This window comes from Myodes glareolus, chromosome 9 (assembly GCF_982192425.1).
Source record: "Myodes glareolus chromosome 9, mMyoGla1.1, whole genome shotgun sequence".
In the NCBI taxonomy this organism is placed as follows: Eukaryota; Metazoa; Chordata; class Mammalia; order Rodentia; family Cricetidae; genus Myodes; species Myodes glareolus.
The window spans coordinates 99652347-99679387 of record NC_142034.1 but is presented as its reverse complement, the minus strand read 5'-3'; the positions used below and the strand labels follow the sequence as shown (position 1 = coordinate 99679387).

The following is a 27041-nucleotide window of genomic DNA, read 5'->3' as shown; positions in this document are numbered from 1 at the left end:
CGTTCATCAGCTTTCAACTAAAGACACTTAGAGGGGCTGGGAAGTAGTGTTGGCTCCCCTTGGCTTTATTGGGCCTGTTGTTGGAGCGCTCTTAAAGTGGAAGGTGCCCCTCGCCCCACCCCCGCCACCCTCTAAAGGTGACAAGAATGGGTAAAGTAGACTTCTATGAAAGACAGGGGTTAGGATACCCCGATGGAGACGCTAGAGAGGGGAGAGGGGGAGATGGAGTAGGGAGGGGAAGGAGGAGAAAGAAGGAGGGGGAGAGTAGAAGAAGGGGGAGGGGGAGTAATGGGGGAGACCGAGGGGAGAGAGAGAGAGAGAGAGAGAGAGAGAGAGAGAGAGAGAGAGAGAGAGAGAGAGAGAGAGAGAGAGAGATTTTGACTCACAGCTTCGCTGTCGCTCACTCGCTTGGTGCTGATGCTGGGAGTCTTCTCATTTGTCAGAAAGGTCCAGGGGCAGGGTTGTTCGTTTCTTTTTTCGTTTTTTAAAAAGGACTCGCCAAAATTTAAATTTTGTCTGCTAAAATCCTCCGAAGGGAGGGAGAGGGAGAGCGAACGTGTGAGCGCCCCACATCTCCAGCAATCAAAGGAGCTGGACCATTAACAAGACTGCTCAGCTGGGACCCTGAGGAGTCCGGGAGATTTTCAGCCGGCGGTTTGTTTGCCTGACTCGTTGGCAAATAAACACAAGAAAAGGGATTCCCCTTTTGTAAGAAGCTTGGGGGTAATAGACATGCCAGGGGTTGGGGTGTAGCACGGGATTGGGGGTGCGAGAAGGAGGTCCCTGGAACCCCCCGCTGCTCGGGGGGCACTGCTTTCTCTCCGGAATCAGCCTACCCCGGCAGGCAGCCCCAAGCGCTGCGGCTTAACCGGAGATTCCAGCAGCTGTTACACTAAAATGCCAGCTCGAAGTGAAGGCGAGGGGCCTTCTCCCAGCCTAGAACCCGTTGCTCTTCTCAAATTATAAATACACAGGGTAGACAAAAGTCCCTGTCTTGTAAGAGATTACTGTTCGTGACGCGGAGAGCAAATTGAAATAGTTTTATTTTATATTTCCCCCTCTTGCCTGGCCTCCTTGGCCAAATTAATATTCCACTCTTGCAGGCGGATCTTCCCCCTCCCCTTTATCTTATGAAGTAATAATTATTCATTAGTAGATTTCGTTAGTCTTTATGCAATAAAATAAGGGATGTGATCTGCGAATTAAGAGAAAATATGAAGACTCTTAACTCGTCCTTGATTCCCACAAGGGGGAAAATCCTGGCAATAGTAGAACCATGATCAGGAAGAGTTGCCATATTTTATATAGATTTATTCTGAACCAGTGATGGGGTTTCTTCTTTATTCTCAGAGCAAAGGTCCACGGGATAGAATCCTTGCCTGGTTGCTAGGTTCCCTGAAATAATTCCAAGTGAAGATATGGACCGGTTCTGCAGGGCAGAGCTGGCCCCCTGAGGGGAAAGATTTCTCTCAGGAGGGACACTGAGGCAGGATCCTGGGATTGACCTCTACAAAGGCCATCCCGGGGTGCTCCCCACACACTCCCCTGCAGAAGGAAGCCTTCTAGATTTCTCCCTGGACTAGCAAACCACAATTCACTTGGCAGACTAATCAAAACGCTTTCTTTTTTCTTTTTTTTCTTTTTTTTCTTTTTGGTTTTTCAAGCCAGGGTTTCTCTAAAACGCTTACTGCTGGGAAGGAAAGGAATCATCCCCCAGTTCAGCATTGCTCCTCTGAAATGTCATTAAAATCATGTCCCCACTGTGCCCCAACCTCACTGACTGTTGTTTTCCACCTTCCACCTTGCAAGCCCACTCCTCCAACCACTTTGGGGGGGCCTGGTATCCTCTCAGCTCATTAGCATATTCAGTCCTTTGCAGTGGCTGTCCAGAGAAGCTGGGAAAGCCAAGGCCAGGGCTCCGGGGCCTGTACTGGGGTTAAGAAGGCTGGCAGAGATCTTTCTGGAAAAGGCTTGCCGCATGTCGTCTCAGAAATCAATGGCACTTGTCACATAAGCTCTGATTCACACAGACCCCAAGTACCTCTCTCCCTGTTTTCCTTCTTTGTACTTAGTTTTCTTTCGCAGTTCCTCAAACCAATGAGAAAGAACAAAAGCCCAGAGAACAGGGCTCTCCAGCCTCTCTTGCCCTTCCAAGCTTTTTCTTTGGCTTCAAGCAATTTTTTTCAACAATGGAGATTTTTTTTTCCAGTCTGACACTGGAAAAACTACAGTGTTCCAAGAACAGGGCAGAAATTTCTCTTCCGCTCATTTTCATAAGGAATGAGATAAGTAAAAACCTGGCACTTTAATAAAACTGTATCTGAATGGTTTAATGAGATACAAATACCTCCTGGAAGGAGCCACTAACAGCTCTCACCTGCCAGGAGCCTTGTTTCCTCCCAACATGAAAGCTCTCAGCAGGGACGGAGTTCCTTCAAGCTCATTTTGAAGTAATGGCTCACTCTTTCCCTTAGCCTTCTGCTTAGAGTCAGTCACATTGGGAATCTGTCAATGAAGGAAGGAGCTTGCAGCCCTCCTAAACCAAGTCAAAACGACTTGAAGGTAGATTCTGTTCCCTGGACCAACCAGCTCAAATGCCCCTGCACAGCGTGAGCAAGCACAATGGCTAAGTGCTCTTCTCCTGGACACTTTGGCTACGAGAAGCTACTTGAACAGAAGAATGGCCTTTTCCCCAGTGGGTTACGTCAGTGCAGAGCATCGAAGTACTCCAAATGCAAAGGCATACTCTTTCTGTGACCATCTTTTATACACTTACGGCAAAACTTGGTGACGCTTTCTAGTCGGCATCAGGGGTGCCAAATCTGAACCCCAACTCATTGACATAAGAAGGAAAATTCTTTCTACATCCTTTAATGGGAGAAGAGAGAATGTGCTTGCTTCTTTCTACAGAGTTCCTGGCATTTGAGATCACTTGCAGGTATGTGCTATCTGTGAATCCTGGGGCTGCCCTGCTGGCTTTAGCTACAAGGACCCTTCCTTGAATTCATGCCCTGTAGGAAGCCAGAAATCTTAAGAAAAAATACTTAAGAACAATAGCAACTTCAAATGGTAATTTCTTTAAAAGCAACTGCCCAAGTTCTTATTTAACCCAAACAATAGTGTTTGCAACATTTTCCCCTCTCCCCAAAATGAGCTAAGAGCATGAAACAAGTCATTTCTTCAACTCTTCAACTCTTATTATAATTTCCTAAAACTATCAACAGAGTAAACCTTGCATTGAACATTTTTTTTTTGCATGGAGATTGTCATGTATCAGAGCAAGACTCGGGTAAGACTGAATGACGTTTGGATGAAATTCATAAGCAATTCAGACCACTGTATTAGCTCAGTGACGATATCAACATGACGCTTCGCTAAATTTGAATCTCACTTCCAAATTTTAATACACATAACTACATATTTTTAATCTTAAGTCAAGTAAGAATGAAAGAAGCCTTTTTTTTTGAGACCTTTATTATCTCTATCCTGAGCATCACTTTGATTGACTGCCTTGCAAACACTTAAATGCAATTTAGTTAGTATTAACGTCCCCCCAGTCCCTGGAGCTGTATTGGTCCAGGAGGACAAACAAAGATCCCTCACATCATAGAGCTTATATTCAAGTGTGTGTGTGTGTGTGTGTGTGTGTGTGTGTGTGTGTGTGTGTGTGTGTGTAGAACAATGAAGGTAAGAAGCAAGTACTCATACCATAACATAAAGGAGTACTGCAGGAAACAGGCAGAGACAAGTCAGATGAGAGGATGCAGGAAGTCAGAGGTGGGGAGGCTGCAGTCAACACTAACAAGTGTGCCAGCTCTGTAAATTGCAGTGTCAGCCTTCAGAAAGCCCCCGGCTTCCTGACCTTTGCAATCTGATTCCAAGTCTCGGGGTTATAACAGATGAATTTTGGAACTATCTCGGGTCCATTCACAAAACAGCAGTGGTTAACTGGCACTCCTAATGCCGTAAAATTGGGGAGATTTTTCACCCCAATCTTTGATTACTAGACATGCAGGGTTTAATGCACTGCCTGAGAGAGGACATAGAATACACTCAAACATTACTAACTTTGAAGGATGAGTGCATGGATGTGTGGGTAGGTGGATGGATGGATGGATGGATGGATGGATGGATGGATGGATGGAGTGAGTTTGGATGGAGTTTGGATGCCTGGATAAATGGATGGATGGACAGATGGATGCAACAGGACCATGGATTATGTGACCTCTTGCTGTCTATTTCCATTCAAAAAGCATGAATTCCAAATCTTGGCTAACCTTTTACTTCTATGTATTTTAAGTTGCCATGAGGTCTCAGACCTTGATGCTCCCTCCAAGCCACTCTGAGAAAATCTGTTTTCATACACAGTCCTCTAGGTAAAAGTACCCCTCCCTAATCAATGAGTCACTGAAGAAGCTCAGCCACAAACTCACTCAGATGAGCTCATTCTGAGCAATGGGCTGCATCTCTGGCAGCGGCCAGTCCAGTGTCTTAGTTACCTGTTTTGCGTGTAACGACAGGGTCCAGCCCAGAGATCAAATCCTGCTTGTACAAGGAACCCTTAAACTGCTGGAGGTTTCTACTCTGAGTGTGGGCTGTCAGTAAGCCTTTGACTAAAAATAAGCCATGCTTGCAAAACAAGTGCAGAAGCACACGCTGTACCCTCATCTCATGAGCACACACTACAATAACTTGCCTCTCTGTTATTTTTAATTTTTATTTTTTTACAGTTTTAAATTTTGTGATACAGGGTTTTACTCTGTTATATCGACCTTTTTTTCACTCATAGTAACTCTCCTGCCTCAGCTTCAAAATTGCTGAAACAGAAAGTCTGAGCTACCACATGGAGCACACAAAGGCTCTGCTGGGAAGGTGGAGGCAAGAGGACCAGGAATTCGAGGTCATCTTCTACTGCCTTCGAAATTCCAGGTCAATCTGGGTTATTTCAAATGATGTTTTGTATTTTCTTTTTTGAAAAGAAGTTAAAATAAAAATACATTCAAATGAAAACTATGGTCATTGTGATTATTGCTGCCTTTTGTTCAAAAGAATGACAGTAATTGCCAAATAAAATTAGGCAATATAAATGGTATGCCTACCAATAATAATAAAATTAAAGTAGTTGAGGAGAGACATACAGTGTCACCTACTTGTCTGGAAGTCAAAATTGGTTGAGTCTGGAAGACAACATTTTGGTATTGACTATCAAAATGCAAGATGTTCCTGTCTTCTCCGGGATCTCTTCCAGCTCCCTATACCTGCACTGTTGCAATAGCTGTGCTGGACACGGGTGTGCACGTGCCGGGATATTCACTCTCATGATGCCCATGAAGACAAATGGCACAAAGCAATGGGGAAAAGTGTTTAAAATATGACTATCATCCACACACCTGTTCACAGGAGCAAGAAGCATCTGCATGCTTTACCTTGGAGAAATCACGAAGGAAGTATTCTAAGAAGCTTCATAATATCCAGAATAGCATTTCTGCATGAAATCAAATCAAACAGCAGTAAAAGCTCACAGGTAGAAGAGCTTGCCATGCAAGCCTGATAACTGGAGTCTGATTCTCGGGACCCAGACCTCCTATGGTAAGATGGGAAGTGAACGTAGAATGCTTAGGGAAAGTGCTAGGAAACTCGTGGACCCAGCAACCTGTGGTAAGGAGCAAAGCAGCAGAAACAAGGGAGGTCTTGTCTCAAAGGGCTGGAAGGAGAGAAGTGATTCTCCAAAGCTACCTCCTGACTGTCTCATGCTTGCCATGACATGTATGCATCTACATGTTCTCTCTCTCTCTCTCTCTCTCTCTCTCTCTCTCTCTCTCTCTCTCTTTCTCTCTCTCACACACACACACAGAATAAGAATTTAAAACTTAAAACAATAACAACAAATCAAAAACCCACCATTTATAAGTAACCAGGAGTTAAACATGTGTGAATGTAAATACACGTGCACGCCAAATGCTTAGCAAAAGGCTTGGAGGACGAGGACTAAAACTTGTGTCTTATCCTTACAGTGATGGGGGATTTGATTTTTACTATGTACATACTTATATTGTTTGGGTTTTCATACAGTGCCTATGTGAAATTACTTGGAAAGAAAACATCAAACTGGACTCTCTGAATGTAGCTGACAATGGGGACTGACTGAGAAGCCAACGATAATGGCACTGGGATTTGATTCTACTGCATGTACTGACTTTTTGGAATCCTAGTCTGTTTGGATGCACACCTTCCTAGACATGGATGTAGGGGGGAAGGACATTGGACTTCCCACAGGGCAGGGTACCCTGCCCTCCCTTAGGACTGGAGGGGGAGAGGGGAGAGGGAGTAGGGAGGGAAATGGGAGGAGGGGAGGAGGTGGAAATTTTGAATGGTATTATTTATAAAGCAATAAAAAATGTAAAAAAAAAGAAAAGAAAACAAATGTAACTATTGCTGCCTCATGTCAATCACAGTTGTAATTACGGAAGCTCCAGGTTAGAAGGTTAGAGAGACTGCACAGCAGTTAAGAATGTGAGCTACTCTGGAAGAGGACAGGAGTTTGGCTCCCAGCACCCAGATGAGGTAGCTCACAGCCTCCTGTAACTCCAGCATCAAAGTATCTAATGCCTTCACCCGATCTTCAGTGGCAAATGCACACATACAGAGGCTCATGCACATGCATCTACCATGACAGAAATACCTTTCATACACACAAGGACTTGGGATCAGTCCTCAGCTCCCTCCAGAAATATAAAAAGTGAAGAAAAAAGATCCTGGGTAAAAGGTTTTGGGATCCACGAACACCATGTTTGTTCCAAGCACATCTTCCCAGGGACAAAACGTGTGTAATTTATATGTTCATACATGAAAGGAGTTGAATCCTTGCCTACCATCTCCTCAGATATCAAGGCTTCTGGGAAACAGACTGGCAGGTTGGCATCCTACGTATGTTTCTGTAGAAAATTAGGGGTATGGTTACTTTGCAAGCTTGGGTTTGTCTAGACTTCTGGTGAGTTCCTCCCAGGTTGGACAGTTTATCTTGGCACCAGGCCTAAAGTAGAAACCAGGAAAACGTAGAGGTTAATTTACACTCTTTGTTCCTGCAGGGCCCCTTCTCTTACCTGCTCAGTGACAAGAATGCTCGGGGTGTAAAAGGGCATCCCTTCTTCTGTTACCCTCTTTTTCCTTAGGTAGGTATCTCACTGGCTGCTACTGCTGGAACACAGGCATATGAAATTGGCTTCTGAACACACAGACTGTCTATGTTATTGGGAGAGCTTGCTGCATGGCATGCAGTAGTATGTTGGTGCTAGCTTCTATACACATTTATCTACACTGATTACATGTTTTAGGATGGCCACAAAAAACAAACACAGACACAGAGGAAAGGGACATACAGGTCTTCCCAGGAGACCTTGACTCTGTTCTTTCAAGGCAAGGCAAGGGACACAGTTGCCTCTAAGCAGCCTCAAGGAAATACCTAGAGTCTCTAAGGCTGTTGTTGACTCTAGTCTGTGCCCTCAAGATATTTCAGAGTCCAGTGACATTGAAAATGGCCAGGGGCAGGAAAGGGAGCCACTTAGATAACAGTGGTATTAGGCCCTGATGAAGCTTTGCTAAGTCTCCAGATGTGTCAGTTGGGTTTAAATTCAAGTTTGGTACTTGTAAGAGATATCAGTCTGGGCAAGGAGGAGTGCAATGCCAGTTTTTCTCCTGTAAAATGAAGTCAATAATGAAAGGCTACCTCTGAGCAAGGTCCTCTCCAACCACTACCCAACCAGAGGCTGTTACAATAAAACTTAAAACAGGGACTGTATGAAATTAACAACTTTTACATTTGTGGCCAAATTAGGGGACACACACACACACACACACACACACACACACACACACACACACGCCATCTGCCAGCTTCATCACTTCAAAAAGGAAAGGGCATTTTACACCCAAAAGCAAGAGCGCAAGAAGGACATAATCTCAAAATAAAGGACGGCCTTTCAAATTGATTAAATTTAGGTCTATTAAAATTTTCACTAAATTGCCCTTGATTTTCTCATTTAGCTGCAGTCTGTTGAAAATGCCATTTGAGGAGTCCGATGAGCCTGTGGGTCAGCATTGGGGAAGCACTGAGATAATGAACGTAAAGTGTTTTGTAGCCCAGGCACCCACACGCTTAGGATCAGGGATTCTTGGTAAGTACCATGGGAATGCTCGGAAACAATTAGCAGCAGTCCTCCCTGGGCCGTTGGCCTCTTCCTGCTGGCTCTCGGCAGCACAAAGCCCGTGCCCTTCCCAGTTCTGAGCATTCTGACCCACAGAGCACCTTGACTTTCTCATAGAAGAGGTGTCGGAAAGGTCAAGGGAATTGATTATGATGGATCACCAGAGTTTATTCATTCTCCTCAATGACACAGCCCTGCTCCTTCAAGGCCACTCTATAGCATAACTGGGATGAAGTATATGGAAGCTCTCCGGTTCATGATAGGGTGTGCAGTCTACTGCATGGGGGAATCTGACTTTGCAGCTCCACCTCATAGGACTAGATGCTCATTCTGTACTATCTGATAGAAATGTGTGTGAAGAGGTGGGGAGAAAGCACTATTGTAGAGTGCTTGCATGCACCAAACCCCTGGTTGAACTCATAGAACTGCAGAGACTAGACACGGTGATGCATGCCTGTAATGCCCACTCTCGGGAGGGGAAGGCAGGAGGATAGGCTGCTCAATGCCACTCTCTGCTATGAAACAAGCTGGAGGTCGGTCTGGAATGTGTGAGGCTCTATCTCTACTCCCAAACTAAACAAAAGAGTCTAGTGACTTCTAAACTCTTAAAACCTCAGTTCCATTCTCTAGTGGAGGATAGTAATATTGTTTTTAAAAATGAACTTGTTAAAAACTAAAATATAGATATACATCAATGTCATGAGATTGGGACATATGTTCTAGCAACAATAACAAGCAGCAGCAAGTATTATTATGAATTATTTTTACTATCTGTCTCTAATGAGTTAATGAAACAGACATTTATCCTTTTGCCAAATAAACAACTAAATAAATAAATCACATACGAGACGAGTAAAGTCAATACATTGACAGGATTCTGAATTCCAAATGTAATTTTGCTTTTGAAATGTTTTTTAAATAACATGGTATTATTGAAAAATGTATAACCATGACCTTTTGCCCTGGCCTTCTGTCTGTTTGTTTGTATGCTTGTTTTATTTTGTTTATGTGTTTGAAGGTTTGTGGTTGTGTGCGGGAAGACATGGAACATACAACTCAGGCTAATATCAACCTTGCCGTCCTCTGTCTTGGTCTTCCCACTGCTAGAATTATAGGCACATCGTACATCGTCAGTGTTGATTTGTTTGGTTTTAGTGTTTAAGACAGGATCATGTTGGCCTTGAACTCACCACGCAGTTCAGGCTGTTCTCCAGCTTACGGTCTCCACTCTTCAGTCTTCTGAGTACTATGACTGTAGGCATGCACTAGTACTTTCAGCCATGACCTGATTTGCTACGTGCACGACTTGACCTTGCTAACAGACCAAATGTACACATTAGTCCTCTTCAGCTCTCTTCCTATCCAGGTTCTCACATAACATATGCGGTCAATTCTGCTCTGTGTTTTGGAGAGGGACTGAGTAACACACTCTAGAAGATGACTTCTGACCAGATGGCAACTAATGCTCTTATTTTGCTTTTGCCCTCACTAAAACCTTGTAAGATAGCTTTTGAAGGCTCTCAACAACATGTGCAAATATCCAAGCTTGAAATTAATGTGTGCCTACTTGTAAATAGGGAGGAGAGTGGGGTTTCCCTCAACTTTGAAGAACAGAGTGAAGGGTTGTCCCTCCAGTGATCAACCGGACCAGTAGCAGCAAAGGTGCTGCCTCCAAAAGCATGGCATCAGAGCTGCCAGCGTCATTGTCGTGGCCACCTTCATCATCACCATCAGCGTTTCAGTCTCTTTGAGCAGCTCACCTGCCTTCTGGCAGTTTGGCATGGCGCTCGCCTTTCCAGTTAATCTACAAGCCTTCCTCTCCCAGAAAGCAATCACTCATCCCAAACATCTGTTTTGACAGAATGACATTATCCCAGCTCTCTACTCGCTCGTGTGACAGGAGGTGGAAGTACCACAGCATCCACAGTCGCCCTACACATTTCAAAGAAAAAGACCCTGGTTCCTGGGCCTCTGCAGCACTCTCTCCTCCCCTCCTCTGGCCAAATACAGCAGACAATGTTGTATGACATTAGCCAAAGTGCTGGAGCATAGCCCTAAATTGAAAAAGTATCCAGAGCAGGTGAACAGCTTCTATTCTCCTAGGAGCTGTGCTGAAACAATAGGTTCCGTGGGGAGATACTAGGGGATAGAGTTCAATGTTTGGCAGTTTAGAGGGTGGGAGTCGACTCCCAGCACACAGGACAGAATGTTAGGAGCGTGGGACCCAGGAGGGTAGGCGGTAGAGACAAAAACGGCTAAGTGGTGATTTCTTCTAATGAATATGTGGGTGGGAGGTCTACTTTGGGAAGCCTCCACATCCACCCACTCATGTTTCGACTTTCTGCATGGAACTTGAACAAATTTGAAGGCAAACAAATCCTGCAAAGAATTCTGCCCTCCCCCGGCCCTACTGCAACAGACCCGGCTTCAAGGTTCTTTGACCCTGTAAATGGTGAGAAATATTTATCTTTCTGAAACTTGAGTCTCCCATGAGCTTCTCTGATGAGATGTAGCTTCACCTCTAACCTCTGAATATCTGAATTAATCGAGTTTGACCTTAACTTTCCCAAGGTCTTGTCCTGGTACACAGGTAAGAGGCATATCAGGGACTCTCAGTTCTCAGCATTACACACCTTCAAAGGCTGGTGGCTGTTAATGGAGAGAGTGGACGGATATAAGGACATACAAAACTAGGTTATTATAGAAAGCCTAAAAGGTTATGATGTAAATGCACTGGTTATTGAGTAAGAAGCTCCATAATTATGAAGACCTTGTCTCAGCAAATCTGCGCTCTCCGGACTTCCAAGTCTTACCCAGGAGTTGCGTCTCACGGTGAGAGGCATCTCACACATCCTTAACCCCATCTGGCCTGTTAGCTGAGATGTATATGGACTGTCTCTGGGCTTAAATACAAAGACTCACACATGAAACTGAGCCCCTTACCGTGTTCCCCTCATATCTGTTTGTATGGTTGTCACAGACAGGGAAACTGGAAGACCGAATTAGACAACTGAAATTATTCTCGAGGATTCTGAACACATTGCATCCTCCATGGAGACAGTGCTCTAGCACCAGGGACTTGATTAGATTCTTTAGGAACAATGTTTCATTGGAACATTTTCAACTTCAGTGGCCTGTTTTGTGTTTCCTGATCCTCAAAAGCTTAACATCAATGGCCCCTTTTGTCCTTGAGGGCATCAATTTCTGCTTAAGGTGCTTCAAAACCATTTTTCTGAACTGAAACTTTTGTACCCAAAAAATGATCTATCATGTTCACTATCATTGCCTTTACCTGGCTTCAGATGTAATTAACCAACACTCTCAGCATATTAGTGTACAAGAGAACTATCTGCTCCCTGAGTGTACTATCTCATGTGCAGTGTAGAAGACTCATGCTCTGCACAGAAAACCCTTGGAGACATGCGCTCTCTCTCTGTGGTGTGTGTGTGTGTGTGTGTGTGTGTGAGAGAGAGAGAGAGAGAGAGAGAGAGAGAGAACGAGATGTGGGGTGTGGGAGTGAATGTGTGTCCCTATGGAGACAAGAATTCAACTTCAGCTGTTAATTCCTCAGGATGCTGTCTACTTGAGCTGTTTTTGTTTTTCTTTTTGTTTTGAGACAGGACCCCTTACTAAGCTGAAGTTTGCTATTCACCTAGTCTAGGAATTAGACTTGCTAGTATGCCTGCCATTTTTCAATATGGGTTCTGGGGACACAACACAGGTCCTCAGACTTACTGAGCTATCTCCCCAGCACAATGTCTTTTGTTTCCTGATCATTCTTTCCTACAATGACTTCACACACGCACACACACACACACACACACACACACACACACACACACACACACAGAGTTGTGGCTGACCCATTTTTCATACCTACAAATGAATCTAAGCAAAGCGGAAATGTACTGAAGCAGCTCTGACTGAATAAGTCCTTGCCACAGCCACAGCCCAACATCTCCACACAGGGCAGGTCTCAGGAATGTTCACGAACATCACAGAGCCTCCAGAATGCCTGAGTACCAAGACCCAGTCCTCTCTGCCTCTTTAATATTCCCTCAGTTTGTTCCTGAAACTGGCTGCTCAGGGAAGTTCCTCTGTTCCACTTACGTGACCTGAAGCCTCAATGTGAGCGCTTCACAAATCCCCTACTGTTCTGAATCACGAACCCAAACCGCATCACCTCATCATGCCAAACCTACAGCTATAAATTCTTTTTTGAGTTTCTAGTTTCTTCCATCACCATTGTACCAGGGAGTTATCATCTACTATAGTCCTTTTAGTTTATAGCAGAAATCTGTTCTTCTACCAGAATAATTTCCTTCACTTTCAGCTTGAGCTACCCCCCAGTCATGTTGTCTATGGATCCCATAGTTGATTTCAACTGTATAAAACCAGGCCTGTTGATCCTGCCATTCTCAACAAACAAAAATGAGGACGTCCTGGACCATGGATGTCAGTCCAGGCTAACATTTCCTGTGGTCTGGGATGTGTCTCCTGCCTATGTAACACAGTCAGCACTTCCAAATTATCCCATGTTTCAGCTTCTGGTCACCTCCAACCCCGTGTGAACGGCTTATGTCAGCACACAATGATATATATTCTGATGTGTGTCCTGTCTCAGCCTTCTTTAAAGATACAAGGAGACAAAGGTCAGAATGCTCAGGACCTAACTAGCAATCACAGAGTGAAATAGGTATTTCTTATTTTTTTGCTTGTTGAGATAGAGATGAACCTGATAGTGCCTTCTGTAGTGTCTGGTTAATTGCACATAAGCCATACTGGGCACATATAGGCAATACCATGGTCACCAGGAGGATGCCACACTACCGCCTTAGGGAAGTTGTTTGTAAGTGGCAAAGTGTCAGCAGTAGTGAGTTCCTTGTCTCTTTTGACACTCCACTCTACACACGTATGTAGGCGCATATTCTGTGAGAAGTTCCTCTGTCTCTCACCCCCTATTGCTCCCTCATCTCATTAGAACAGCCGTTATCTAATAGCAAGTTCTGGTGAGATCATGGCTGAATGATTTGGGAGATTTGTAACCGCCACACTTTCCTGCACCTATGTGGTTCCTATTTGTTTCCTTTACCAATTGTTTAATTTATTCATTTCCTCATCAGTCACAACCTGAATGAATTTGCTGTGCCAAACGTGGCAACCAGACCTGGAGATCCCATGACTGAATGATGAGAGACAGACCGGAGGTTCTACACTTACTAGACATTTCAGATCCACCTAATTAAAAGAATTACTTTTAGGTACGCTTAGCATATGAATCAGCGTTTTCCCCAACACCATGTAGCACCTTAGAAGAGTGAACTGTACTCTGGGGCTAATTGAAAGCAGTATTACTTATCCATACTCCCATTTTCAAATATTAGTGTGCATCAAAGACTTAGCTCTCTCTGATTGGATGTACCATAAAAGTATCCTATTAGACATTATAAATTCATCTCCAATTCTGTTCCTGTGTCTATATTCTAACTGGTGTCTTATGAGACATTGGTTTCTATGAGGAAGCCTTCCGGTGGAAATGTACGTATGTGATGGAAAATCATGTGTTTGCTGTGTGCTGCCATGAGGCACAGATTGCAGGCTGACCCTCCCCTCACAGGGAACAACAGCGGTGATTTAAGCGGCTTGCTGCCAGGCACAGTGGTACATTTCTGCGGTCCCAGCACTTGGAAGCCAGAGAAGGGAGGAAAAGTTTCAGACCAGAGAGGACTTCATAGGAAGACTCTCTTTCAAACAAAACCCCTCTCCAAAAAATAAAAAAGACATGCTCTAGAAGGAGGGGGGAAAAAGACCTTGTGCTATCTTCTTAAGAGAAGAAGGTTACGAGGACTGAGAAACTGGCTTCCTCAATCTCAGTCTTGGCTCTTTTAAGCCCTCGTTGGGTGACTTGGACAAACTATTTCCATTTTTTGAGTTCTGGGTGAGTGTAATATAAATGCTAAATACATGATTACTTTTTTGTTCCTTTCAAGCTTGAATTTGGATAATATAGAATAATACAAGCAAATCACTTTATGCAGGACCTTGGAACCTGTTAAATGCACAGTGTACACAGGCTTCAAAGATGATGATGATAATGATGGTGGTAGGGGTAGCATTGATAGGGATGGTGGTACCTGTTGTTGAAGATAGCAATGGTGATATGTAGTGGTGTTGGTGATGATGATGGTGGTGCTGCTGATTGCTGATGATAATGTTCTGATCACGGTGTTGATAGGGGTCATGGTGATAGTGGTGGTTGGGGATGACAATAATAGTGATGGTGGTGGTAACACTGTTGATGCTAATAATGGTAACGGTGGTGATGGTAGTAATGGCTGACAACGATGAGAACAGTGATGGAGATGGTGATGGATGCAGTGGTGCAGTGAGGTCTGGCTATTCTTGATTGTAAAGGAAGTGTAAAGGGATGCATAATTGGCCTCTGACCTGTTCTCCCAGGCTAGAAAGAAAGGAAGATGCCCATTCAAAAGAGAGCTCATTGCTAGTCCACCACCATGTTCTGCCTTGACCCTGGTGTATCAAGTCAAAGAAGTAACTGGCATGCCTGTTACCCACTGACTCTCCTGCTTTCCCTCCTCATAATTTGCAACAAACATCTCCAGCACCAGGCAGCATCTGGCACCCGTGTCCTTCTGGGTAACTGTAGGGATATCAATATTTTATGACCTTCTTAGAGAAAACACCAACCCCAGGGTGCTGATACTTCCTCTGATATCATTCAGATTCTCAGCAGGCACTCATGTTCCCTTTCTCCAAGACTTGTCTATCACCAGCAAAGCCGTTCCAATGGATTTTCTTCTGCATAGTCGATATCCTATTGAGATGTATACAATCCCAGGAAATACCATAAAAACTAGCAAAGCCAAAAATTATTGAACATTTGCTGTGTGTTGGGTACTTTGCCAAATATCTCACATTTATTATCTCATTTCATCTTCCCAGCATTCCAATAAGCAAGTTACTATCACCTATCCCAATCTGCAGGCCTGGAGACTGAGAAGGAGATAAAATAGTAACTAGTTTAAATTCCCAGACTGGGGTGCTAATTCAGGTGAGTGGAGTTTCCCTCCTATAGTGTGTTTACTTATTCTATAGCTCATTGCAGAAAATAAAGTTAAACTCAGAATATCCAAAAGCTGCATGGTGGATGTTGGAGCTCTCTGAGGGAAGGCTCCTTCCCGGAAATTATAATGGATGAACAACTTCTAAACTGTGGCTCAGGTAGATCTTGCTTCCTTCAGCCCCTGAGGGTATCTCAAACTATCAGAAGCTCATAGAAGACTGAACTCTGGTTTTGACATCTGAAGAAGACACAAGGTTGCTACATTGCCTCTTTGCTTCCATAAATCATAATCAAATAGACCTCAGTCAGAAAGCACATCCAGGAATGGTTTGGACATTGGTTAAATAACTAGCCATACACATTTCTATCTTATTAAATATTCCATTATATTATATTATATCTCCTGGTTTCAGAAATAAAGATTGAGCAGGATCGTTTAAAAGGCATAAAAATTTGTATTGCAATGTACAGGAAACACGGGTGAACCGTGCATGGTTACCCAGATAGGCATTTATTTGGGAAATATCCCTGGTACGGTGTGAAAATGAAATGCATGCCATAGGTTCATATGTTGAAGACTCCATTCTCAGGAAAGAGTGCTATTGAGGAGGCTCTAAAATGTAGTCGGAGGAAGTTAGTCTCCAGGGTCTACCTCTGAATCAGACCCCACTCACAGTCCTTTCCTCATGCTCTGCTTTCTTACCACCGTGAGGTGCATGGCCTCTGCCCTCTGCTCCCACCTCCAGAATGCTCTGCCTGACCATGATCTCAGAATTCCCAGAACCAATGACTGAAATCTCTGAAACTCTGTGCTAGAATGAGTCCTCCGTGAAGGCATTCTCTCGGATGATTTGGTTTGATCACCGTCACACAAGAAAAGGAATGCACTCTCTTATGTAAGATTGATCTGTATTGCTAATCCATACTGCTCACTGCTGATCTCACCTCTTTCTAGATGCCAGTCTATAACATCCACCTAGATTCTGGCAATGCTTCAGAAAACCCAAGCGATGTTATTAGTGGCATTAGTGATTACAGGACTTAAAATTATTTTAATGTTTATTTGTAAGGAATCAAATTTTGTATAATGAGTACTGGGATAGAGAGAAGGAAATATTTTCTTCCTTTTTTTTAAAGAAATAAATCTAAAGCGCAAAAGTCACAGAGTAAAGACCCTTTTCCCCAACATATCCCAGGTCAGAGTCTCACCAGGGCATGAGGGGTGCAAGGGCGAGACCCTCCAGGAATCATCCTTGATCTCCTTACTACCCCTGCCCTGTAGTCATAACCTGTCGGAGAATCTGGAAAGAGACAGAGGTGCTGGCATAGGCTGAGCTCTCCATGCAGCCTAATTATAGTCACCAAAGTCTCTCCAGATCCTGCCTGACAGCTCATCACTCCAGTGGCATTTTTGTCAGGAAAACCTCATTTCTATTTTTATTATGAGAACTGCTTGTCTTTACTGGCTCTTTGTACATAGATCAAGACATTATCAGGACCTGCGCTTTCCCCAGGCGAAGGTGAATGACTAATTTTCTCTCTCTATTAAGGACTATGCTACCTCCACTGGATTCCACAATTTTTATTTCACACTCTAAGACCTTGGGGACCTGGGAGAAAGTTAACCTCTGTGGTGCCACACACCTTCCTATTCCCGAACCTCCCAATATTTGTTTCTTGTGCTCCTGTTTAGCAGACAAGATGGCCCACAGAGCTGTATACTCGCTTGTTTAAGTGGGACCCGTGTAAAACATGAAGGCCGAATTTTTATGCCATCCTTTACTGAATGTGTTTACAAGAAGGAGGCATCTTTACAGAAATGAGGCAAAGGAGAAAGAACTCAAAATCCTGGAACTGGAGCCCCAAATGTTTTTAAGCTGCTCATCATGGGTGCTGGGAAACAAACTTGGGGTTTATGCAAGAGCAGTATGCTCTCTGGAAACGGAACAGAACCACATGATGACATCTGAGGTCCAATGAAGGCAGAAGAAAATTACCATTAATCTGTGTCTCTTCCAGCCAAAATGACATCCACTAAGGGTGATGGTGTAAGACCCTGTATGGACCCCGAAGCTAACCCCATACTCTGCGTTCTGAAAATCATTCACATGCCTCATTTTATTTAATCCCTATGTCAAAGTTTTTATTCATGCACCTAACCCATTCATTACTCACTTAATTCATCTATAAATATTTATGAAGCGGTAAATTATGTTCTAAAGATTGCATGGTGTTCCCAGTACACAGTGATTAAACACAAACAAGTAGCAAGGAGATAGCACTATTTCCTTGGATGGAACTTGAAATCAATGCATTACTAGAGACAGACCAGAAAACTATCAGTCTGCTGCAGTTCTTACACAACAGAGCTCTACCATACATATCAGAGTTTATCCCAGAGAAATGGAAACTTAGGTTCACACAGCAATGTACACATAAAGGTTCGTGGTGGTTTTAAACATAGCAATAAAATCAGGAATTATTTCAGATATATTTCAATAGGTGAACTGAAACAACAGTATGTCCATATTATGAAACACTCTTCAGACTATTGGCCTATAACAGTGTAGATGAATCTCCACAGGGGGAATAAGTAAACACCAAAGGTTAGCTATTGCAAGGTTCTGATTTTGGGTTATCTACATTTTGTTAAAGGAATAATTTATATTTACCAAAAGTTAAGTCTTGGAAGGGTAGGGTGGGTACTGGGTGTTGCTATGAAAAAACAGAGGAAGATATGGAGCTGCTCTGTATCTTGACTGTGGTAAACACTGATCCCCACATATGATAAAGTTAGCAAACCTAGAGAAATGTGAGTAAGATCAGTGGATTTGATCAATATACACATCCTTGAATGAGATACTTATACTATGATTTTATTAACATGGCCATTAAGGAAACTAAGTAAAGGGGGATACCTATTATTCTATAATGAATCAACAATTGCCTTAATAAAAATCCAATCAAACAAAATTACATGGTAAATTTTCTGAGGCAAGTTATGTTTCATGGTATGAAGGAAAAATCAGGTGCTAACAGCAATGAAGGAGCTATAGAGAACGGGGACAGGCACTGAAGGATGAGGAGCTGGTGAGGAGCATGGTGAATGCAAGCCTTGTGACCTAACCGGGGGTGGACATGTGCAGGCAGCAAAGGAACGTGGTAGAGGGGACTCAGCGTGCAAGGATGAGGGGACATTTTGTAGTCGTATAGGAAAGCAATCGGTGGGATGGAGAGACGCCTTGGAGGTCAAGAACAGGTGTCGCTCTTTCCGAGGACCCGGGTTCTGTTCTCAACACATGGGTTGGAGAATCACAACTGTGTGTAACTCTAGCTCTAAGGAATGCAGCACCTTCTTCTGGCCTCCATGAACACGATACTCACAGAATACACCCCCCACACTCACAGAATATATACAAATAAAAATAACTCTTCAAATAATGAGTGACTGTCCTGAACTTGTGCAGAAGTTACTGCTGCCGTGCAGGCACTAATAAACTGCAGTAAGTCATAAATCTAGGAATTGTCTGACTTCGGTTTGAATGCCAAAGTTACCGTAGTATCTACCACCTCCCTTAGCAGAGCTTTATAGATGGCAGATAGGTTAGTGGGGAAAACAGTATTGTTTAAGGGTGTGGACCCTGGACGAGTTCAGAACCCCAAGCCCCATGAACATATCTGCCATTCAGTTTTCCTACGACCATGATAGAGACAGAGAAGGAGAATCCCCAGCGAGTCTCATGTCAGCCAGCCTGGCATACACAGCAAAGAAAAAGAGACAATTGGTAATAAGGCAGAAGGTGAGACTGAATCCCATGATTGTCCTCTGATCAGTACACACACATTATAGCACATGCGTGCCCACACCCACACACTCATTCATGTACACACATGCACACACACACACACACACACACAGAGAGAGAGAGAGAGAGAGAGAGAGAGAGAGAGAGAGAGAGAGAGAGTTCTATAAGGTTAAATAGGCACATGCTATTCAACACAGCAATATTGTTCCTACGGATGTATCCCAGAGAACAAAATTTATGTTCAGAGAAATATCTAAATAGGAATGTCTGAAACAAGATTTTCAAATTCAGCAAAAACTGGAAGCAACCCAAATGCCCTTCAACTATTGAATATACACACACTGATGCTTCCACACCGTTAAGAATGCTACTCAGCAAGAAAGAGGAAGAATGATCTATTGATAGATGCAGTCACGTGGAGGAATCTAAATCCACTTCGCCCAGAGAAAGAAGGCAGACTCAATGGCTGTCTTACTACTCTGTTCTTATGCCATTCTAGAGTAGACGAACCAACAGCGGCAGCTAAGACTCTGGTGATTCCTGGGGACTAGGATAGGAGACTGACTCCAAACAGAATCAAGAAAACTTTTCAGAGAGATGGAGCTGATGCTGGTTGTCACATGACCAGATGCAGTTATTGAAACTCATGGATTTGTGTGTTCAACGGGGCAAATTTTCCTGCATGTAAAAAAAATTCTTCAGTAAGCCTGGCTTTGATGCTCTGATCTCTGGGAACGAGCAGATAGAGATGAAAGCCAAAGGAAAACCTTCCTCGTGTCTGGGAAGTTATTGGTGGCCCCAAGAGACGATAGTACTATAATCTCATTTTCAGAAAGTGTATTAAATAAAAACGGAAGGGTGATAGAGCTTCTGTTGAGCTTGGTGACTGGTGTCTAGGGAGAGACAGTCAGCAGGATGGGGTATGAAGGACCTGATGAGCATGGAGGGGCTTGTCCTGAGTGTAACAACAATTACCTTCAAGTGTACCAGTTAGAAATTCTGCCTTCCTTGTCATCAGACAAAAAAGAGAAAGTGTCTCCTGCCCAGAATTTTCCTGATGCTCAAACCGTGGTAGACACCAGTGCCTGTAGGCTCACTAAGACATGTTTCTGCTCTGCATCCCTGGGTTAAGAGGATGATTTGGGAACCACACGGAAAGGCAATGGAGAACAAGGAACTAGACTAGACTAGCAGTCTACCCCTCCAAGTACCAGGGGAGTCAGTAGAGGGAATCTCCAAGGCGAGATTGATCAAGAATGTTGATAACTTCATTTCAGGTGTATCTGCAGCTCAGGCTTGTGAGTTATTCCTTGATTCTTAAGAAGATATGCCTTTCTATACAATGGGTTTATGTTCCTTACACTCAAGCAATTCTTAGGATTCAATGTTAAAATTCCATAGGTATTTGTTGTAAGAAAGAATGAATGTCTTCCCTACATGCTAATGTTGTTTACTTGTTTCTCTGCTTTCTGAGAAAATGAGGAAAAGTGAAGTAACAACAGTATATTTGCCTTCCATCTTTAGAATCCCTTCTCAGGCTGCAAAGAAGCTGCCAGGATATCTCCTTAACTCCAAATGAAGCAAAAAGCATAAACAAACTAGACTTCCCTTATTAACTCCTGTGACTAGAAACAATGGCTTAGTGGTGGTTTGTCTCTTGTTCTCAGTGATGAGATGCACAATCGGACTCAAGGCTGGGATCCCAGGGTCAACTTTTCTCCCTGGGCAAGTGCATCCTGTTGTGAATTAAGATCCAAATGTAAGGGGATTGAACAGTCTCAGGGCAGCTGATGTGAGGCTATCTCTTGGCCCAGAAAAGACACCAGCATCTGTGACTACAGCCATGCTTGGCAGCCATGGCTGTGCCCTCATCAGGATCTCCGGGTTCCCAAAGCTCGTGCCACCAGGGAATCATAACAAGCCAACGATCAATTCCTCTTTCTGCTGTGCGAGTCACTGGGGGCTGACTCAGAAGCAGGCATAAGAAGTTCGACCATTTCCAGAAGTTGCCTCTCCTTGTGAGATGCCAGACAAGAGAAAGATGAATCTGCAGCTTTCTCTAAGGGAGACCGGTTCTCCTAAGGCAACACTCGGGTGAGTTGGCATCGTGTGCCATGTGTGGACTGAGCCCAGAAAATGCTGAGAGCTGTTATGACCCATTCAGCTCCTCTCCATGCGGACCAATCCTTTTCTGGATTCCTCCAGCTCCCCCCACCCCCACCAAATCTCTAATATTGTCCTCGCTATAATATGCATTATCATCATGTTTTTTGCCCCAGAGGATGAGGGTGACTTGCTGGTCACTGCCATGTGTGACTCAGGCCTCACTGTGCAGAGAATTCGGTCAATGCCTGCTGAATGAACCAATAACAGAAACCCTGGTGTACGCAAAGAGAAATGAATTCAAGCGCAAACCCCCAAAGAGACCACCTGGTGAAAGGCAGAAAATATCATTAACTGAAAACAAGACATTTCTGAGAAATCCGCATTTCAGCTTTACCAAAGAGACACCGTAGCACTTTGCCCAAGTGACATGTTATATACAGAGAAAATGCAGCATTTATTTCTATTACACTGGCTTCCTCTCTGTAAGTCAGAGAGGTTAGACGCTCAGCACGGGGTCCCTCTTGGCCAAAGATCCACGTCAGAAAAAAAAAGAAAGAAAGAAAGAAAGGAAAAATATTTTTTTAAAAAAAAGGTCTCCAGAAACATATGGAAATTTTATAATCAGATAAAATAAGACTTTTTATCAACCTCGTTTCACTATTTACATTTAAAACCTAACTCCCAAGAGGATCATAACCATTTGTTTAAAGAAACAAAAGCAAGAAGGGAGCAAACATTAGCCGTCTTCACTTTCTAACACTCCTCAAATGGTTCCTATTCAGTGAGGTCAATTTACTCTGAGAACAAGACAACATTAGCCAAGCTACCGCACTCATTTGTAGCCTTAACCCTTGGAATGAATATTAGTGCCCATTTCAGGTTTTATTGCATTTTTAAACAAACGATGTTTTAGATCCAAATTGAGTCTGCCATGAATTAGCCATTGTAACATTTTCACTGAGAAAAAAAACAACAACAACAAAAGTCCCTTTAGACATTTTCATAGGAATGTCAGATGAGAAGAGACAGGAAATAAAGGACATGAGAGGAAGAAGGACGGAAGTCAGCTTGAAACAAAGACGTTCAAAAGACAGCGGCAGTTCGATTTATGCCTGCATGGATGCTCAGCACTTAGACAGCTCAGGCTGGAGGATGCCATGGGTTCTAAGCCGCTCTGAGCCACACAGTTAGATTATGTGTCAAAACCAACACCCAGACAATCATCCAAAGGTTGACGAACTACACAACCGTGAACTGCTTGAAAAGATGAACTGGTTAGGGCGGGTCTCCATGATGTTGAGTCGTATATTCAGTCAATCATCTAAATGGCTTCTTTTGGGGAATCCAACTCCTTTTGTGGTTTACCAATGTCGATTGTACCTTGGAGTTCTTCTGTGGGGATTCTGAACTGAGATAGAGGGAAGATTTATTCATGTGGAGACAGACAGGTGTATATATTCTGTAAGCATTATGACACATATATTTAAAAAGCTGATGCATTTGTAAATTCAATAAGTAGGTATGCAAATGGGCATGAATTTGCACATGAGCAATTGTTTGAATGAACACAAGTATAGCAACATCTGTCCCCATTTCTAACTTAAAATCATGTGGTGGAATTCACATCAGGATTTGGGGAACAAAGTAGAGCCAGGCAGTACAGCTCAGTACAGCCCAGGCATTCTCTTTAGCTACCTATGCATACCCAAGGCCAACCTCCAGTGACTCTCTCTCTCTCTCTCTCTCTCTCTCTCTCTCTCTCTCTCACACACACACACACACACACACACACACACACACACACACACAAACGAGAGAGAGAGAGAGAGAGAGAGAGAGAGAGAGAGAGAATGAATGAATATTATTTTGCATTGGTAAAGAATTCTTGTTGTGTGCTACTGAAATATTAACTTATCTGAGTATTAATCTTTCTGTTCTTATCTTCTCCGTCTTTCCTTTCACTTTCTTTCTTCTCCACACTGGCTCTTTCCTTTTGTGACAGGAACATCTCTCAATGTGGAATAGGTGCGGTGAATCCTTAGAATTCAAGGTGAATCCTTGAATCAAAGAGGTGGTGATTTTTGTTTAAGTAGAATTCTACTTTGTCTTAATGGTTCTTATCTCTAGCACTGGAATGAACTTCTTTGTGTGAGCCTAATGGAATATCCAGACCACCTTTCCATAGAGAAGTCAAAGACCCTGGTGCTGAAGCTAAGAAGAAATGCCCTTCTGGTCCCGTGTGCCGATGATTAGTTAGAAGGTGCTGACTGCAGCTACACTTAGGGCTTTAGCCTTGGTCTTCCTAACAGCTGTCCCAGTTGTTTTCAGGGTCACTAAGACAGTTCTGAAACTAAGAGGATGCAAGGCTCCTGCATCTCACTTAGAGACAGGGTAAAAGATTGGGAATGTTTTCAGGAAAGTCGTTCTAAAGGCAGTACCGTCTACATACAGACCCCGTTAGATCCTCCCTGACATGCAATACATACTTTGCAGTGGAATATCACATTTTGTTTCTTAATAATCCATCCTCATCTTGGTTAATGATCATAGATATCATCCCTCCAGGATGAATAATTTGAGAAAAAATCATTAAATAAAAGTCAGTTAATTGCATTTCTGAAGAAATCCAACTTTTTAAATGTTTCTTATGAGAGCAGAACTGAAAAATAGTCAAAGGTAGATTATCCTCTTCAGGTTTTGCCTCCTCCTCCCAAAAGGCGGATTTGCATGTGCGCTTTTCCACCCGAGCTGGAGACACATTCCAGTGTCTTTCAAGACGTTGAAAAGAAGGCAAAGTTATACAATCTACAATTCACTGCACACAAGCTGCCTTTGATTGTATTGCCTTGCAAACTAGATACTTTGCGGGGAAGCATAAAACTGTTTATCACTAAACATTTGAGATTCCGCTCAGATAATTTACACATAATTAGACAGAAGCCCACACTTGTAAGCAGCAGCATGGCCTCCTCTCTCACAGACGATTCTTAAGGACGTTCTGAGGAAGCATAATGAGGACTTTATGAGGGTTTCCAATCAGTCTTCCCATAGGTGGGAAAAGGGGGGTGGGATTCCTCTCCTCAGCCAGGTCATTACATAACTCGGTGCAGAATAATGATGAGTTGAGGTTGGAAGAGGTAACCTGCCCAGGTACGTAGAAGAATTAGAATATTCTAGTCTTTTCCAGAGGCATAAAATGGGTTTGACTATGATCCCTTTGGAAGCATAAAAAAATTAAAAAGGAATAAGCCAAGGATAGAAGCCTCCTACTCAGATTCCCCCTCCTTCGTTATCTGCCTGGAAAAGGGATAAAAGGAATGCATAGGGAGGGAAGAAATGAAAGGAATGAAGGGAGGGGAAAGAAGTGGAAAGGGACTGCAGAAAGACGGGAGGAACAAGTGGAGATTCTCTGTCTGAGTCCTCTTGAGTCTCAGGAGATGCCTGACTCCTGGGTGTCTGGTTTTGTCTTTTCTGGACCTCTTCAGTCCTCAGACACAAAGGTAGCTGCTTCCGAACAGACTGACCATCACTCCGCTGTGTAGCATTGTAAGGATAGCTGGGGAATTAGCGGCATGGGGAAGTGTCAGTGTTTCCTGACACAAAGACTGGAGCCAGAAATAGCCCAGTCCCTGGACGGCCACTGCTGTGAAGCTGTGCTGCAGTCTTGGCACTGGGTCTCCAAGGGGCTTTTCAGAGTTACCCCCTCAATCAGGTCTTTTGAATCCACAAAGCTGAGTTGTGTGTTTTCCCTTAACAGACAAGGAATTATGTTTTTGTTTCTCCTTATTGTCTTTTTTTTTTTTTTTATCAAGACTGGTCTGCATTGTGCTTTATGGCTGAAATTTAAGCAGCACGTAATTTCAGCTATATTCACTTTATATGCTGACCCCCCCTCCCCACTGCCCCAGATGACTTAAAGGGCTGTTAGCAAGATCAAGTCCTAGCAGTCCCTGGAGTGTCTTCTTCCCAGGCAGCCATGTTCAAAGGCCCCATCTGGCCCTAAAAGAGACAACAGGTGAAGTCTAGATTCAAGATGACCCTCTGACATTTTGGAACACAAAGTGGATTTTTTTTTATGCTTGTAGCATATGCATTCAAAACAATGTTTACTAATTTCGTAATAACAATCTTGGGAGACGGTGTGTCCAAAGCTCTAATTATGTTCTCTGCCAGGCAAGCTCAATATTTGTTCGGTGTCATCTGAACATCTATCCAAATTAAGGATGCTTTAGAGACCCCACCCTCCCAACTAAGGAAATCCAACCATCACACTCAAGATATAAATATAAACTCCTTCCTCAAAACTACGGAAGCAAATATGTGGAGATCAAACCGCATACGTTATAAGTAGCCATCCTATACCTAAACTAATGCCTGGTAAGGGATAGTTGCCAGTATTTGAGGAGTGGGTGAATACATAAAAACCGGGGAATCAGAAGAAACATGTTTTGTAAAGGGGGATGGTTAATCAATTTACACATCTGAAAATTATGTAGCCATTAGGTTTTCAGGGAACATTTAATAGCATAATTCTTTTTTGTTGTTTTTTTTTTTCAGTTTTCAGAGTTTTTTATTAACTTTTTAAAATATATTTTACATATCAACCAAAGTTTCCCCTCCCTCTTCTCCTTCCATTCCCTCCACCCACCTCCCTTCTACCTCCCCCCATCCACTTCTCCTCCATCTCCATCTAGAAAGGGGCAGGCCACCCATGAGAGTCAACAAAGCATGGAATATCAAGTTGAGGCAGGACCAAGCTCCTCCCTGCTGCATCAATGCTGAGCAAGGCATCCCACCATAGGGAATAGGTTCTAAAAAGCCAGCTCATGTGCCAGGGACAGATTCTGGTCCCAGTAGTAGCATAATTCTTAAACAACTATGGCATTATGCTAATTTTATATTGGTTAATACTGCAAACTATGACCTTTATTATATGTTGCCTCTTTTTAGATACTCCCCTACTCTTCTTACATCCTCCTCTTTCTTCGCCTCTGCTCTCCCTTCCTTACTTCTATATTCCTATTAATCTATTCACCCATCCATCCACCCACCCATCCATTCTCTCTTCCATCCATCCACCCACCCATTCATTACCCACTCATCCATCCATCCACCCACCCACCCACCCCCACCAGTCTGTCCATCCATTCATTCATCTATCAGTCCTTCCACTCACCCATCTATGTTTCCCAGACAGAAAGAGCAATGCAGTGACTGACAGTGAAGATATACTCAGCATTGCCTGTTCTACCATCTCCACTCGCCTGAACCACTCATCCATATTATTTACATTCATGAAGCTGTGATTTCACCAAAACCCTCCCAAGCTAGTGTTATAAGGAACCTCAAGGTAGAAAGGAAGTACTAGTTAATGTCAGGGTCATGTTTAGAGCAGAGTGGTAATAAACTCTTGGGCATGTTACAGTTATATTTTTCCTCCGAGCTAAGGGAGGAACAGTATTATGATTGGTCTGTGTGTTTGTGTGTAGGGGTACGCTACGCAAATTATTTTAAGTTTCTTTGCAATCATATTTTATTGATATACATTGATTGTACTGTATGATGAGCTTCATTCTGACATTTGTGTTATTCCATATAATGGATTGCCCTTATTCTCTTCTCTTCTGCTCCCTTATCCTCTCTCATTCTACCCCTGATCGCTTGCCTTTTTTAGTAACAGTGTTACTTCTAGGATTTCTTTCTTATTGTGCACTTATAATAAAGGAGGCACTCAGTAAACATGATCAGGGTTAGTCCCTAGAATAGAAAAGTATTCAGTAAACACGGTCCACGATAATACCTAGAATACAGGAAGTAATGAATATACATGAGCTAATTCAT

At 43.2% G+C, this 27041-nt stretch overlaps 1 protein-coding gene across 20 annotated transcripts in view; it reads right to left on the bottom strand.

Annotated features, from left to right (window-relative positions):
• Rbfox1 (RNA binding fox-1 homolog 1) overlaps positions 1 to 27041 on the bottom strand; it is a 1977377-nt gene that overhangs the window by 359478 nt on the left and 1590858 nt on the right. Inside the window, exon 1 of one of the 20 annotated variants that reach the window (XM_085694614.2) lies at positions 387 to 795. The exons of the other annotated variants lie outside the window; for them this stretch is intronic. The gene's annotated coding sequence lies outside the window, so the exon portion shown is untranslated. Of the gene's footprint in view, positions 1 to 386; positions 796 to 27041 lie in introns of those variants that run through there. 20 annotated transcript variants of the gene reach the window in all.